Raw genomic sequence first — 15,921 nt, 5'->3', positions numbered from 1 at the left:
TTCAGATACTGCGGATAGACGCAGCACATCAGGTTACTGTGTGAGCATGAGCAGGGGAAGTGCACTTATCTCTTGGAAAGCCAAGAAACAAGCTACTGTGGCACTTTCTACGTGCGAGGCGGAGTATATGGCTCTGGCTTTAGCCATCCAGGAATGTATTTATGTTGAACAGTTACTGGGAGGTATTGATTCATATGAATACAAGAGAACAGTGGTTTATGAGGACAACCAGGGGACAATAGCTTTAGCGAAGAACCCGGTGTGTAGGCAACGCTGCAAACGTGGATATCAAATACCACTTTATAAGGTCTACCATAAGAGAGGAAAGGATGTCATTGGTGTATTGCCCTACAGACGAAATGGTTGCGGATGTAATGACGAAGCCCGCATCCAAGGTAAAACTGAAGACATTTGCTAAGGCAATGTTTGGTGTGTGAAATGTGAGTGGTATGGGTTATACCAAGTTTTATTTTTATTTTTGTTCTATGAATAAGAAAAGGTATACAGTAAGCTCATGATTCATAAGTGGGAGTGTTGAGATATGACACCAGCGTATTTGTATGACTATGTGTTACTGTGTACTATTATTTTGTTTTTAAGAAATAAACACACACAGCCCCTGTGCACACATCTGTAAATGATTGCATGTACCTGAAACCATTAATGGACTCGTTTGCCACAGGACCGGCTAAATCAGTGTTCACCACTGGAGTTGGTTGCTAGCTTAATTTCAAGCGCTAACCTGAATCTTGCAAGTTACTGAGTTTTCCCACAACACCTTCCTGCAGATGTTTCACAACACTAGGGGGCTCATAATTTGGAAACGGATGCAGATCGTGTTAAGTTTGTATTAACAGCGTCATGCAGTAACTTTTAACAATGCAAACGGGAGCGAGATCTCTTATTAAAATACAATAAATTACACTTGTGAAACAGATGTAATTAGAGAAAAGTCCTGTTACCCTTTATAGTTTAGGTAGATAAAGGTCTCAGTCACATTTGAGTAAAATAATCCTATTTCTATAAATGTCATAGGATCTTTTTTTTAAAGATATTTTATTTTCACGGACCCCTTGCAATTACACCACGGGCCACTAGGGGTCCGCGGACCCCCGGTTGAGAAACACTGCTCTATAGCACAGGAAGGGTTTGAGCAAGCACCAGCTGTTAATGAAAGAGAAGAAGAAGTAATTGCAAACATAGCTACTACACTAAACCTCATAGATCCTTCCCATGTTGAGACATTTCACGTGAGATGCAATGACAGCTACATTTCCATGTGCTGCAGTGTAGGCCCCTGTCAACCTGTATACACACAGATACAGGAAAAAAACGTTTTAATACAGCTGATGAGTGCGCGACACACGAAACAGGCCTGTACTGCAATGTATTAAAACTTTTTTTTTCCTGTATCTGTATTGATATTCTGCTCCTCATAGCTGAGCAGTTTCGGGGAAAAACGCTATATATATATATATATATAATTTATTTATTTGTTTATTTGTTTATTTATTTTATTACTTTATTAAGTAATAAAATAACTTTATTATATTTTATTATATACACGGTGTATATATATATATACACACACCCTGTCAATGGTATATCTCAAAAATCCTGAGGGGTGGTCATTCCAAAAACAATGGTTCTCTGGAAATGTGTGGCTTAGTGGTTGGCTTTTCCTTTGGGAAGAGAAGTATAAAAACAGAAAAGCGTGGAGGATTGGCATAAGAAAGTGGAACACTGCTCTTGAAAAAATTCAAGCAACACTCAGTCACAGAGATGCACATGACAAGCATAGTGAGATGGACCAATTACCCCCCCCCCCAAAAAAAAGGTACAACAGTCTTCATTTAATATATCAGATGTAAAGGGAGGGGAAGTTAGAGAGCGAGAGAGGCAGACAAATAGAGAAATCCTGACCAGGTTAATTAATCTGAGTATACCTTCCACGGCAGGGACAAGCATTCCAAGGTAGAGATGAGAGCAACTCTAGTAACAACTCTGGTAACTTCCTTGAACTGGTGGATGTATTTTCCCGCTATGACACTGTGCTGAGGATGCATATATAAAAAGCTGCCAATGTGAAAGTCACCAAGACAAGACCCCAGTGGTCATTGTTGTCTATAGAAGCCAAAATGACATAATTGCAGCACTGGATACTTAGAACAGGCTGGAGATACAAAGTGAAATAAAGAGGCTGAAATGTACTCCATTTTACTGGATGAAACCTCTGATGTTTCTCGCCAAGACCAGGTGTCGTTTGGGGTGCGATATCTTCATGATATGCAAATAGGAGGGCTTCACTGAGATGTGCAATGTTGATATAACTACAGCACAGGAGCTGGAAAATACTGTGCTCTCCATTCTAGAGAATGACGTCGAGCTGAAGAATATGTGTGGCCAAGGCTGTGATGGAGCAGCCAACCTGAGTGGCATGTATAAAGATCTTCAAGCCACAATATGTGTACACAGTGAGAAGGCTCTCTATGTGAATGGCAACGCACACTGTCTGAATCTGGTGCTGGTGGAAGCCTCAAAGTCTAACAAACATTTTGTGATGTTCTTCAACCTTGTGGAGAAGCTGTATGCTTTTCCCAGAGTGCCATGCTGCCTTGGTGAAATGGTAGCAGTCTCTGTATCCTGGACAGCATGTTGTGGAGCTCAAGAAGCTGCCGGATACTCGATGGGCTTGTAGACAGAGAGCACTGAAGGCTCTTCAGAGAATTATGAAAGCTGTTATGAAGCTGCTTGATGATATCAGTGAAAGTGATCCATCTGACCTGGCCCAAGGGGATGCTAAGATGTATAGAAATGTGATCAACTTCGTATATATTCCCTGCCTGGAAATCACCACCCCAGTGTTCCAAGTCACTGCTCTAGCATCAGATTCCCTGCAGGAAGAAAGTTCGGGCCACTCCACTGCCTACAAGGTAATTGATGGCGTGCTTCACATATTGGGAACAGTCAGGTCTGAGGAGAAATTTGAGGAACTATGTGAAAGTGCATCAGAGAAGGCAGAGAGCCTTGACATTCCAATACCTACTGTGGTGCCCAGTCAGGAGAGGAAATGGAATGTGCCAATGCCTTTCTAATACAGCCCAACAGTGTCTCAAGTGAGTGATCAGTTTGAGTCTGTAGGGGCATACTTCAGGAGCAGTGTGTACTACACATTTCTGGATACTATGACTTAGGAGCATAACAGAAGATTCAAGGGGGGGGGGGCAACACTGGAAGTCCCACAGATGGAATCATTCAATCTTTTCACTCCGAAACAGTATATGCCAACTGGGTAAGCACCCCAAATTCAGAAGCAGAGGAAGCTGTCCACATTCTCTGTGACATATTTTACACTGAAATGCTGGCGTATATATGACACGTCTTGCTGTGCACATGGCATCAGAATAGACCTAGTTGACTGGAAAGATGAAGAGTTGTCTACTGACAGCTGCCAACATTCACATAAACGTATTAACGTTCAAAGCAGTTGGCTTTTCAACAGTTGACAGTACGGCTCTGGTTTAACAAACCTCACACTTGGAGGTGTCTTTTCTATTAGCACAGCAGTCATAAAGCACAACATGAAGAACATCTAACATTTCTTGTGCTGATACAACTAAAACATTTCAACTGCACACCAGAAATTGCAAAACATTTCTAATTGTAAATCTGGATCATCCTTTATTTTGCACATATTTTCTAACAAATTTCAGTACTTTACAGTTTTCTGGTGTGGTCATAAAGGACACAATGGGGCAAAAGGGACTGCTGGGGGGGGAGAAAAAAGAAAGGAAAGGAGGGGGGTATAATATAATTGCATATAAATATATATAATATATATAATAATTTAAATATAATATAAATAATGTATAATATAACTAATATAATACAACATAACATAATACAATAATAATATAAATAATATAAATATATAATTATAGATATATATAAATTACACAATATAATACAAGTTATATAGTTATATAATATATAATTATAATATATAACATAATATCTGTATTATATATTGTAACGATCACGGATGAATAGGCTCGCTTAGCCTTTGGCTAATGGGTCGGACCCTTTAGTCGACTGGTTAACGTTGTCGCCCGTGGTTACAATGTAATATATATAACACACACACACACATTATCACTTACTGTCAGTCTGTTTTTTACATTCTGAAACAACCTGTCTGTCATCATATTTCCCTAAAAGAAAAAACATCTTTTACACACAGACAGTCTGAGTAATTAAGTTTGGTGAAGTTAAACTCGACTGATTAATAAAGTCATTGTAATATTAAACAGATTTATCTTTAAGAGTTCTCATAATAATATGATGTTAAGATAAATAATTCATATGTGAAAAATACCTCGAATCAGCTGCACATCCACTCAACAGTCACCGACAATTGAATGACTCGTTGACTTGCAACATGCTGAGAAGGACTTTCGTCTTTATAAATAACATTCCACTGCTTCATTTCCAAGTTTAACCGTTCTCAATACTGTTACAGGTCAACCCAACGTGATCCCTCAGAAGTGACTTTTCAGTCTGTGTGTTTTAATCAGTATACTCAGTAACATCTACTGATAGCTATAACTTTTATTATATTTATTTGTTATGATTTTATTAGTCATATTCTTTGGTCATATTAACTTGACATATTACATCTACTTGTCACATAAGAAAATGAACTTGTTTTGTTACAATATTTACTCGTCATACTATGATATCCACTAGTTATATTATTTTCAGGAAAGTATAAATATCACACACTGAATGGGACCGTTCCCTGTGAAGGCCTGGCAGCCTGTCCAGGGTGTCTCCCCACCTGCTGCCCAATGACTGCTGGGATAGGCTCCAGCATCCCCGCGACCCTGAGGGCAGGATAAGTGGCTTGAATAATGGATGGATAATTAAATATATATGAATGTGTGTGTGTGTGTGTGTGTATGTGTGTGTGTGTGTGTATGTGTATATATATATATATATATATATATATACATATATATATATATATATATATATATATATATATATGTGTGTGTGTGTGTGTGTGTGTGTGTGTATACATTTAGCACAAAAAGTAAGGAAATTTGTGTTTGGTAGATTATTTCTTTGTTGTAACAATGCTTCCTGGCAATAAATCTTATACCGTTGGAAAGCCTGTTTATTTCCCTTTTAAATGGTGTCACATTTGTAAGGAACATGCATTTGTGGGATGAGCAGCAGAGCTGAGTATGTGGGTTGCACCCATGAACAATGTGCCAAATGTTCTCTGCCAATGCCAAACAGCTTATTTTGCTGCTCCTATTGACTCTTGTTTTGAGCTTCTGGTACCCCAGGTGCTGACAATCAGGTGCTTGATATAACATTTATTGCCAAGAAGCATTGTTACAGCAAAAAAATAATCTACCAAACACACATGTCCTTACTTTTTGTGCTAAGTTTATATATATACACATTATATGTTTTTCTGTGTTATTTCCTGTATCCGTGTTGATATTCCGCTCCTCATTAGTCGAGCACTCAACACCATTGACGGTTTTGGGAAAAAAACACTGTATGTATATATATATATATATATATATATATATATATATATATATATATATATATATATATATATATATATATATAAACACAGAAAAACATTTAATGGATACCCCTGTCCATGTGTAATTCAATTCATAGCACAATCAGACTGTTCAGCCAGAAACTGAAAGCCACTATCTTGAAGATGTCGTTATTTCAAATGACCTCCGTTGTTGAAGGTTTGAAATAAACGAGGTCCTACTGTATGCAGACATTAACGCTGATCTAATAGGATGATGATGAAGATTCATCATTCTAGCTCCATCTATAAAAACGTACAGGGTCTCTCGCCACATGAACAATTTTGGGCCTGTTTTTTTCCTTTGTAATTTAAATGCACTGCTTATGGCGCTGTACCGGCTCATTCTTGTGGATGGACCCCGGGTTGATTTGCACTCTTTAAACCCGAACAGAGGGAGCTTATAAACTCCCAGGCTGATTGAAATGGGTGTAGTATTTTTGTTAAGCTGTTTTAACAAGGTCAGAAGGAACCCCCTAGCCCTTTTCTCCATGTATAGAGAGTGACTGAGTTTATAATGGGTCCATCAACTCTGTCGCTCACAACATTGTTGGCACTATGTTCTGCACTGGTATTTCTGTTAATGCTCTGAGTAACAGACATGTTTACTTGTTGAATCTTCCTGACACGTTGCTTGTGGCCATCAAACCCATGGTTGAGGCCAAGCTCTTATCTCTGGAACTAGATTGTTCATCAAATTACCCATGGGGGGGGGGGGGTGCGGTCGCTGGTCGGGCAATCTTTCATGTTTCCCATCAAGATGGTCAGGCCACAGTCACCCCCAGCCCCCAACACATCGATTCACACCTCTTGTCCGGAAGTGTGGCGGTCTATGGTGTTAGTCTGTTCACGCTGACTCATGATTGGCCATTCTCACTTTATGTGATAATTATGTAACTGATCCAATGTAGAAGCTCAAACTAATGTGTTGCTGGCCACTGAATGAAACTGAACAATGCATGACAGTAGCTCTGGACGAGAAAAAGACCTGAGCCCAGTGTTAGCTAGTGTAAGAGAAAGGCTTGTGCATTGGGACCATTGACATGACATGTCATTCACTCCAGGATGTTCCACATGCTGTTGGGAGGGAGGATGCTGAGACTATTCAGGGGTACAGGCGTGGGAAGACGGGCACCATTACAAGGATCTGACAGACAAGAACAAAGGCAATACATCTGTTTTGAGACAAACTGCACTGTTTTATTGTTTTCAAAAAGGGCTTTGGATCAAACAATAATGAAAGTCATTTCAAGTCCGTATAAATGATGTAAATACATGTATGTAGATCACATATACATACCATGCAGACGATATACCCGATAGAGTTCCCACACAATGCACAACATGTAAAGGAAGGAAAAATAAGTCAAGGAGTTAGTAATGGGCCACACATCCGTCACTGCTCTCTTGCAGAGCTTTGCTGTCTGTGCATCTGTTTCATATCAAACACATCTATGGGCTTAGCTATTTACATGTGTATATGTAGAGCAATGCAATAAACACAAAGCGAATTCATTTTTATTTGTAGAGTTGGTTAGCTTTGTTATTTTCAGACCCCTATCAAGATCGTTACACAATGATTAATATGAATTCTATTATTCTGTGGAAAATTGTTACTGATAATGACATTAGTCTATTGTGTACAGATTACGAAGCTACCCCCTGTCTTTAGGATGAAGGGGGCGTTCTGGAGGGTCTGTCAGTTTATCTGTCTCGTCTGGTTTGATGAGGCTTTGTAAATTGCACGAGTGAGTTTGTCTTTGGCCCCATCTAGTGGATAGTTTGTGTACTGAAGGTTACCGTGTAAAGGTAAAGAATTCAATGGGCCTCATTCATCTATCTTTTGTATGTACAAAGTTGTTCTTTTACACCAATGGGATATTTTTTAGCCCTGAAAGTTGTGTCAGAGACCACTGTAGAACCCGGTAACCCTTAAATTTAGACACCAGTTGACTTACACTGATGTCTTTGTAAGCCTGGGTGATTGCTCGTTGCAGAGGTAGACAACAGATGTTAGGGGGAAGGAGCTACAAATAACCATCAGGCTTTGCTGCTGCTGTTAGACAATCATGAGAGCTAAAAAATTCCATCGGTGTGTAAGAACAAATTTGTACGTACAAGCGATTGATGAATGAAGCCCATTGAGTGGGCATAATATTCACATCTGTGGCATGCTGCCAAACCCTCTCTTTGCCCATGGTTGCACAAGCCTGATGTCAATTTATATAGTGGTGAGCCGGCGTGGAAGAATGAGAGATAGAGATTGGAACTGACAGGTAAGGAGAGGCAAGGATTCAGTTAATGGCAGCTCTTGAGTCCCATACAACGCACGACCCCAGGAGTGCACCTTTATTCTGCCCCCATCCCAATAGTTGCCGAGCAATGGCTTCCCCTAACAAGGTCATTATTGAACATATAGGTCTTAGTCATGGTCCGACAGTGAATCAGTAAGTAAAATAGTCGTCTATCAGTCTGAGTTGAACATCCAAACAACAACACAACTATAATCAGAACATAAACACAACATTAACAAAATAATGATCCGAACTTGATCGTAACATTTCCATAATCCTTTGCGCTTCCTCAGCACGTAGCCATCATCAGTCCAGCAACCGTCTCCCCCGGTCGCTACATAGCCACCACCTGAGCAGTCAGTTGTCCTTGTCGACCCCATAACCAAACACACAAAGTCCCTCAAAAGTCCAGGGGGCTGTTGCTGATGAACAGGCCACCTAGGGCTCACAGGAAGCGCAACTGGAGAAGCACACTGATCGGCGCATGGGGTGCTACTGTCACCCTTGGTCCCAACAACAGGAGGAGCAAGGAGGTGGTATAGAGAGAGTCTGTCCTGGTGCAGCACCACCATGTGTCCCTGGCCGGGTATGCGCACCCGGTACACCACCTCAGACAGCCGGTCCATGACCTTTCCAGGCCCCTGTCAGTGGCTACAAAGCTTGGGGGAAAGGGAAATCCCCTTCTTGCAAATGGGACAATATACCCATACCTAGTCCCTTAGCATGAAGGCCTGCCCAAGGCACCGCCGCACCAGGTGTCATAGGCCCTCTTCTGCCGTACCCCGGAGTTGGCCTGGATCTGGTGAATGTAGTCATGGACCACTTGCAGGCGATCCCTCAGTCTCCAGAGGTAGTCCATCTCTTTTCCACCAGTAATCTCAGGCTCAGGCGGGGTCCCAAAAACCAAGTCCTCCAGTATCCGGAGTTCCTGTCCAAATATGAGGGAAGCGGGCGTGCACTGGCTGGACTCCTGTACAGCAGTCCGGTAGGGCTGCAGGACCAAGGGCAGGTGGAGGTCCCAGTCCCACTGATGTTGGCTGGTGAGGATGGTGAGTTGAGTGACCAGGGTACAATTGAACTGCTCCACCAACCTGTCACTTTGAGGATGGACTGGTGTCGTCCTCGTCTTCTTCACCCCCAGCCACTGGCAGACCTCCCAGATGACCTGGGACTCGATGTTTCGCCCCTGGTCACTGTGGAGCTCAGCGGGAACTCTGAAGCAGGCGAACATCTCTTCCACCAGCCTCTCTGCTGTCGTGGTGGCGCTCTGGTCCGTACACCTCTGGCCACTTTGTGAAGTAATCTATAGCCACGAGGATGTAGTGGTTGCCAGAGTCAGTGACAAGGAAAGGCCCAAGGATGTCAGGCCCTACCTGCTCCATTGGGGCCCCCACCAAGTGCTGCTGCAGTGAGTCGTGGGAGCGCTGGGTCGATCCATTCTGGGTGGTGCAGGAGTCACAGCAGTGCACGTGAAGCTCCATGTCTTGGCATTCCCATTTTGCCCCACCCCACTGAGCCATGGACCATCTGGAGAAATTGGGGACAGAGTACACGAGGCACTAATAACTGCAAGAGGTCACTCCCTCATCTGGGAGCTTGCCACCTCCGGTACACCAACTCATCATTGAGCTCAAGGTCTCCCCACTGCGAGTGGTAGGCCTTTACCTCAGGCCCCAGCACTGACACCTCTGTCCAGTCGGGGCGCCGCTCTGTCTCAAGCCAGCCCCTCACCAGTACCAGGGTCATGTCTACCTCCTGCTGCTGCCATAGTTGCTGCGTGGAAAATGGCAACCACATCTCCTTGTTGACTGCCTGGACGGCCACCACTGTTGGCGTCAACTGGTCCCATTCCTCTTGCCACTGGCAGTAGCAGCACTCCAATGCCACAGAGGGGCACTGGGAGAGTGCGTTGGTGTTGCCATGATGTCACCCCACCTGATGCTGGATTTCCAAGTCATACCCTTGAAGGGTCTCCAGCCATCGGGCCACTTGACCCTCAGGGTGCTTAAAGTTCAAGAGCCAGATAAGTGAGGCATGGTCGGTGTGGATGAGGAAGTGGCTGTCATGCAAATACGGCTGGAAGTGTTGCACCGCCAGAACCACTGCCAGCAGCTCGCATTGGGTGGTGCAGTAGTTCTTTTCTGCCAGACTCAGGGTGCGACTGAAGTAGGCCACGGCTCACTCCCCATTTCCTATCCACTGGGAGAGGACAGCTCCAACCCCCACGTTATTGGCATCAGTGTCCATGATGAAGGACTGTTGGGTGTTGAGGTAGGCTTCAGTGAGAGCCATCTTGAGTCGGGTGAAGGCTGAAGCACAGGCGTCGTCCCACAGATACAGCCAATTGTGTCTGTAGAGACACCTGACCAAGCCGGAGGTAACACATAGATTCGAACCGCCGACCCCCGTTTTGGTAGGCAATGGAATAGACCACTACGCTACCCAAGCACCCATTCGCCTGTCTTTCTCCACGAATCTCTCCGCGATATGACGTAACGTGACCTTGATGGCTCTGATTGGCTCACACTCCCGTCATAAGCAGTGCCTTTCCTCGACTGTTGATTTCACCTTAAGCTACGCAATACGCATGCACAAACTCCAAAATTCACAACTTTAAAGGCAATTCTGAAAAAAGCACAGCCTGCCCTTCCCACTGAAAAAGTAGGCGAGCTTATATGGTGTTTCGCTCTGAGAAGTTTAAGGACTTAAAAAGGGAGCGGACATAAAAAATATCATTAAAAATACATTGTAACCAGGGACGTGCGGTCAGGGGAGGCAGGTGAGGTAGAGCCTCACCTTTCATCATGAAAAGAAAAAACAAATTATGATAAAATAAAATAAATATTAATATTTGTCTACTTATCTGTGCTATAAATGTAATTTATGTACGATTCCAATTATTTAAATCATTTTTATTATCAAAATCGCTGAATTTGCATATTTCCTGTTCAATTAGAGGGGAGATACGCGAGTTGAGGCAGCGAGAAGTGGAGCCTCACCTCAGATTGCGCAATCCCTCACAAACTGGGTTGAGCGCATGCCTTTTGCTTTCTCACTGTTTGTCACCAATGTAATGTTTGTAGACACTTTTATTATATGTCCTCACTTTCCTTAAAATAGTTAATGTATTTCATGTATGTGTATAACATATTTGGTCTTCTGATCTTACATAAAACCGCACTGAAAAAGCATGAGATAAGGCAGCCAGTACCTCTGCCTCACTGAAGGGGGCGTATGCGTGAGCCCACGGGTTTACAGGACGGAAAGACTTGTAAAACTAAAAGAAGATAAGGAGGACTTTTACAACAAAGTCACGGAGATTTTTGTCCAGAAGGATAGGAGAATGGACTTCATTTTCAAGTAAAGGTAAGCCCATGCATATACTGCAGTACATCCTTTTATTTGTATTGAATGAGTATGTAATTAATTAAATACCAATAGTAGTAATAATAATAATAATACATTTTATTTATAAGCGCGTTTCTGGACACTCAAGGACACTGTACAAAGATAAACAAATACATAAAACAACAACAGATAAAAACTACACAATATAAAAAGTAGTAATAGTAATTGTGGAATTATGATGGCAAATTAGGAAAACACGCTCAGTGCAGCGCAAATGCGCTCTTTCTCTGAGCCGCTCCTTGTCCAAATATGTACCTTAATTATGTGTGTGTAAAGAATGCTGATGAGATATGAAACACAAGCAGTAGTCAATGTGCAAGCTGCCAAATGAATGGTGAATTGAAGCTACTATATTGGGTTCATATATTTGTAAATCTGACTCTGAAAAAGTCAGTGCCTCACCAGCCACAAACCTCACCGCACGTCACTGGTCATAACACAGCATATTTGTAACTAGAGTGAGATTTTGATATGTTGTTATGAATTTGTTGTGTGTTTATTTTAATTAATTATCACCCTAACTTCACATCATTGGTCAGAGGGCTCAAACAGCAGCAGCCATCTCCCGATGGGGCCACAGACGGATGGGCTGGGCAGGGCTGGTCTCGATGGTATGCTGAATCAGCCCAGTCTGCCTGCAGTCCTCGTCTCTAGCAGCAAAGATGTCCGAGAAGCCATTGAGGATGCGCTTCAACTGGTGGTGTTGCTGTGGGTCAAGACCATTGCTGCTACGTTGCAACAAGTCGTGTATGGCCTCAGTCGTCTCAGCGGACTGTAGGACAGCAGACTCAGCAGGCAGGACCAAAGCAGGTTGGGGTGATGTAGGGCCGCTGGTGGTGGGTATGCTGGCGACTAGTTTGGATGGTGGTCTGGGGTGCTGGGGCAACGAAGCACATGGGCTCTGTGCCTGCTGGGTCGCGGCTGCTTGGCATATGGCTCATCGGTCGTTGGGTCTGTCCCTCTCTTGACCAGACTGGAGCACCACAGTCTTTGTACTGAGTGTTATGGTTGCCCTGGCACATTGATGCTGACCTACCAGCAGGTCAGCAGGTCCAGGCCGATGATGCACGGGTCCCAGATGTTGACGAGCCAGAACTCGTGCGCCAGTACCTCGTCTCCAGCCCAGACTCGCAGTGACTTTCTCCCTCTCATTCCAGCCATTTTCCCCAGTCATCCTCATGAGCTGGGTGTTGGTTGGGGACCATGCCAGTGAGAGTGGGCTGGTGGTGCCCGGGAGGACGCACCAGGGAAATGGTAGATCCCATGTCTACCAGGGCCCTGCAGGATTGACCATCAAGTTGACAGTCCAAATACAATCCCTTAGTGTGACCTAGGCAGCCAACCAGTGTGCATTGGCCTTGAAAGGGGGCTGGAGACTGGAGTGGCTAGACCACTCCACCGTTGTTTCCGATTGGCTGGGTGGCTTTGGCCTTCGGTGCTGGTGCTGGGTAGTCACGGGCTATGTGACCAGGCTGGTCACACCAGTAGCAGCAGTCAGTCGGCTGGGGTGGACATCGCCTGGATGTTGGAGACCGTTGCCGAGACTGCTGTGATAGAAGCCGGACCTGGTAGACCTCGTCTGCTTCCTCCTCACGGTCAGCCCCCCTGACATGCGGTCAGAGGGCAGGGGTCTTCTGCTGCGAAAGTTGCGTGGACAGTACTACCTCAGCCCATTCAGCTTCACTGAGAGCCCTGCTGAGGGATTGGGGCATGGCGAGGCTAACATATTGTTGCAGACATTCCGGCATGAGCACCCACAGGAAAGTGTGCAGGGCCAGCTCCTCTTTTATGGATGCAGCGAACTGCTGGTAACTGTGCTGGGCATGTAGCCGAACGTCTGTGGCGAAGGCACCCAGTCTCTCTCCCTCTTGGTGGTGGCGGCTGGCTAGCTGCTCCCTGCTCTGGTCAGTGAGGGGTCGTCTCCCCAGTGCCATGGTCAGGGCTTGGAGGTCCCACTGCTCTGCTGGGGCTAGATCGAGGAGCACTTGCAAGGCCTCGCCCTCCAATGCCAGAGCCAGGTGGATGACAGTCTCCTTGTTACACCACCTGTTATGCCATGCCGCCAGTTAGACTTGTGAGAGGTATGGCTCTAGCAGTGTCATCCCATTGTATGTGGGCAGCTTGGTTGGTGTTATAGGCACTGTATCTCTGCTGATCACTAGGGGGCAATCGGTGGTGGCAGGCAGTGTGTGTTCCCCAGTGCTGGTCCTCCAGGCCTCCAGGGGGTGATCGGCGGCAGTAGGCAGTGTGCGTTCCCTGGCGCCGGTCCTCCGGGCCTCCAGGGCATGATCGGTAGCGGTGGGCGGCGTTTGCTTTCCGGCGCTGGTCCTCCTGGCTCCAGGGGCTGATTGACGGTGGTGGGAATCTGCTCTCCAGCAGTGCAGCCATGGTACAGTGGAGCCATCAGATTGGGCTGGAAAACTTCAATTTCTGGCAGGCTCCATCTTTTGCCATACCAGGTTTACCAAATGCCAAAGGGCCTGCTCGATGTCCCGCTCCAGTCTTGGGAACTCCCTCTCCATTCTTTCGCTCAATCCCACTTCTGACACCAATGTGGCGAGCCGGCGTGGAAGAATGAGAGATAGAGATCTCTTATTCGTAACTCTTGTGTCACATACACCGCACGACCCTGAGAGTACCGTTTAATTTCTATGCTCCATCAGAACCCAATGGAAATGACGGCAAAGGAGAGGATTCAGCTAATGGCAGCTCCTGTGTCTTATATACACTACCGTTCAAAAGTTTGGGATCACCCAAACAATTTTGTGTTTTCCGTGAAAAGTCACACTTATTCACCACCATATGTTGTGAAATGAATAGAAAATAGAGTCAAGACATTGACAAGGTTAGAAATAATGATTTGTATTTGAAATAAGATTTTTTTTACATCAAACTTTGCTTTCGTCAAAGAATCCTCCATTTGCAGCAATTACAGCATTGCAGACCTTTGGCATTCTAGCTGTTAATTTGTTGAGGTAATCTGGAGAAATTGCACCCCACGCTTCCAGAAGCAGCTCCCACAAGTTGGATTGGTTGGATGGGCACTTCTTGCGTACCATACGGTCAAGCTGCTCCCACAACAGCTCAATGGGGTTCAGATCTGGTGACTGCGCTGGCCACTCCATTACCGATAGAATACCAGCTGCCTGCTTCTGCTCTAAATAGTTCTTGCACAATTTGGAGGTGTGTTTTGGGTCATTGTCCTGTTGTAGGATGAAATTGGCTCCAATCAAGCGCTGTCCACTGGGTATGGCATGGCGTTGCAAAATGGAGTGATAGCCTTCCTTATTCAGAATCCCTTTTACCCTGTACAAATCTCCCACCTTACCAGCACCAAAGCAACCCCAGACCATCACATTACCTCCACCATGCTTAACAGATGGCGTCAGGCATTCTTCCAGCATCTTTTCATTTGTTCTGCGTCTCACAAACGTTCTTCTTTGTGATCCAAACACCTCAAACTTGGATTCATCCGTCCACAACACTTTTTTCCAGTCTTCCTCTGTCCAATGTCTGTGTTCTTTTGCCCATCTTAATCTTTTTCTTTTATTGGTCAGTCTCAGATATGGCTTTTTCTTTGCCACTCTGCCCTGAGGCCCAGAATCCCGCAGCCGCCTCTTCACTGTAGATGTTGACACTGGTGTTTTGCGGGTACTATTTAATGAAGATGCCAGTTGGGGACCTGTGAGGCGTCTGTTTCTCAAACTAGAGACTCTAATGTACTTATCTTCTTGCTCAGTTGTGCAACGCGGCCTCCCACTTCTTTTTCTACTCTGGTTAGAGCCTGTTTGTGCTGTCCTCTGAAGGGAGTAGTACACACCGGTGTAGGAAATCTTCAATTTCTTAGCAATTTCTCGCATGGAATAGCCTTCATTTCTAAGAACAAGAATAGACTGTCGAGTTTCAGATGAAAGTTCTCTTTTTCTGGCCATTTTGAGCGTTTAATTGACCCCACAAATGTGATGCTCCAGAAACTCAATCTGCTCAAAGGAAGGTCAGTTTTGTAGCTTCTGTAACGAGCTAAACTGTTTTCAGATGTGTGAACATGATTGCATAAGGGTTTTCTAATCATCAATTAGCCTTCTGAGCCAATGAGCAAACACATTGTACCATTAGAACACTGGAGTGATAGTTGCTTGAAATGGGCCTCTATACACCTATGTAGATATTGCACCAAAAACCAGACATTTGCAGCTAGAATAGTCATTTACCACATTAGCAATGTATAGAGTGTATTTCTTTAAAGTTAAGACTAGTTTAAAGTTATCTTCATTGAAAAGTACAGTGCTTTTCCTTCAAAAATATGGACATTTCAATGTGATCCCAAACTTTTGAACGGTAGTGTATGTACATCACACGACCTCAGGAGTGCTCCTTTATTCTGCCCCTCCCCAATGGTTGCCGAACAATGGTTTCCCCTAACAAGGTCGTTACTGAACATACTGGTCTTAGTCACGGTCCTACAGTCAGTCAGTCAATAAAATTAGCAAAACAATGACCCGAACATGATCGTAACAGTCCCATAATCATTTGCACTTCCCCAGCATGTAGCCGTCAACAGTCCAGCGACTGTCTCCCCCAGTCACTACAATACATATG

Source organism: Lampris incognitus, chromosome 10 (genome assembly GCF_029633865.1).
Source record: "Lampris incognitus isolate fLamInc1 chromosome 10, fLamInc1.hap2, whole genome shotgun sequence".
Classification (NCBI taxonomy): domain Eukaryota; kingdom Metazoa; phylum Chordata; class Actinopteri; order Lampriformes; family Lampridae; genus Lampris; species Lampris incognitus.
Note: the sequence above shows the minus strand (reverse complement) of the source record.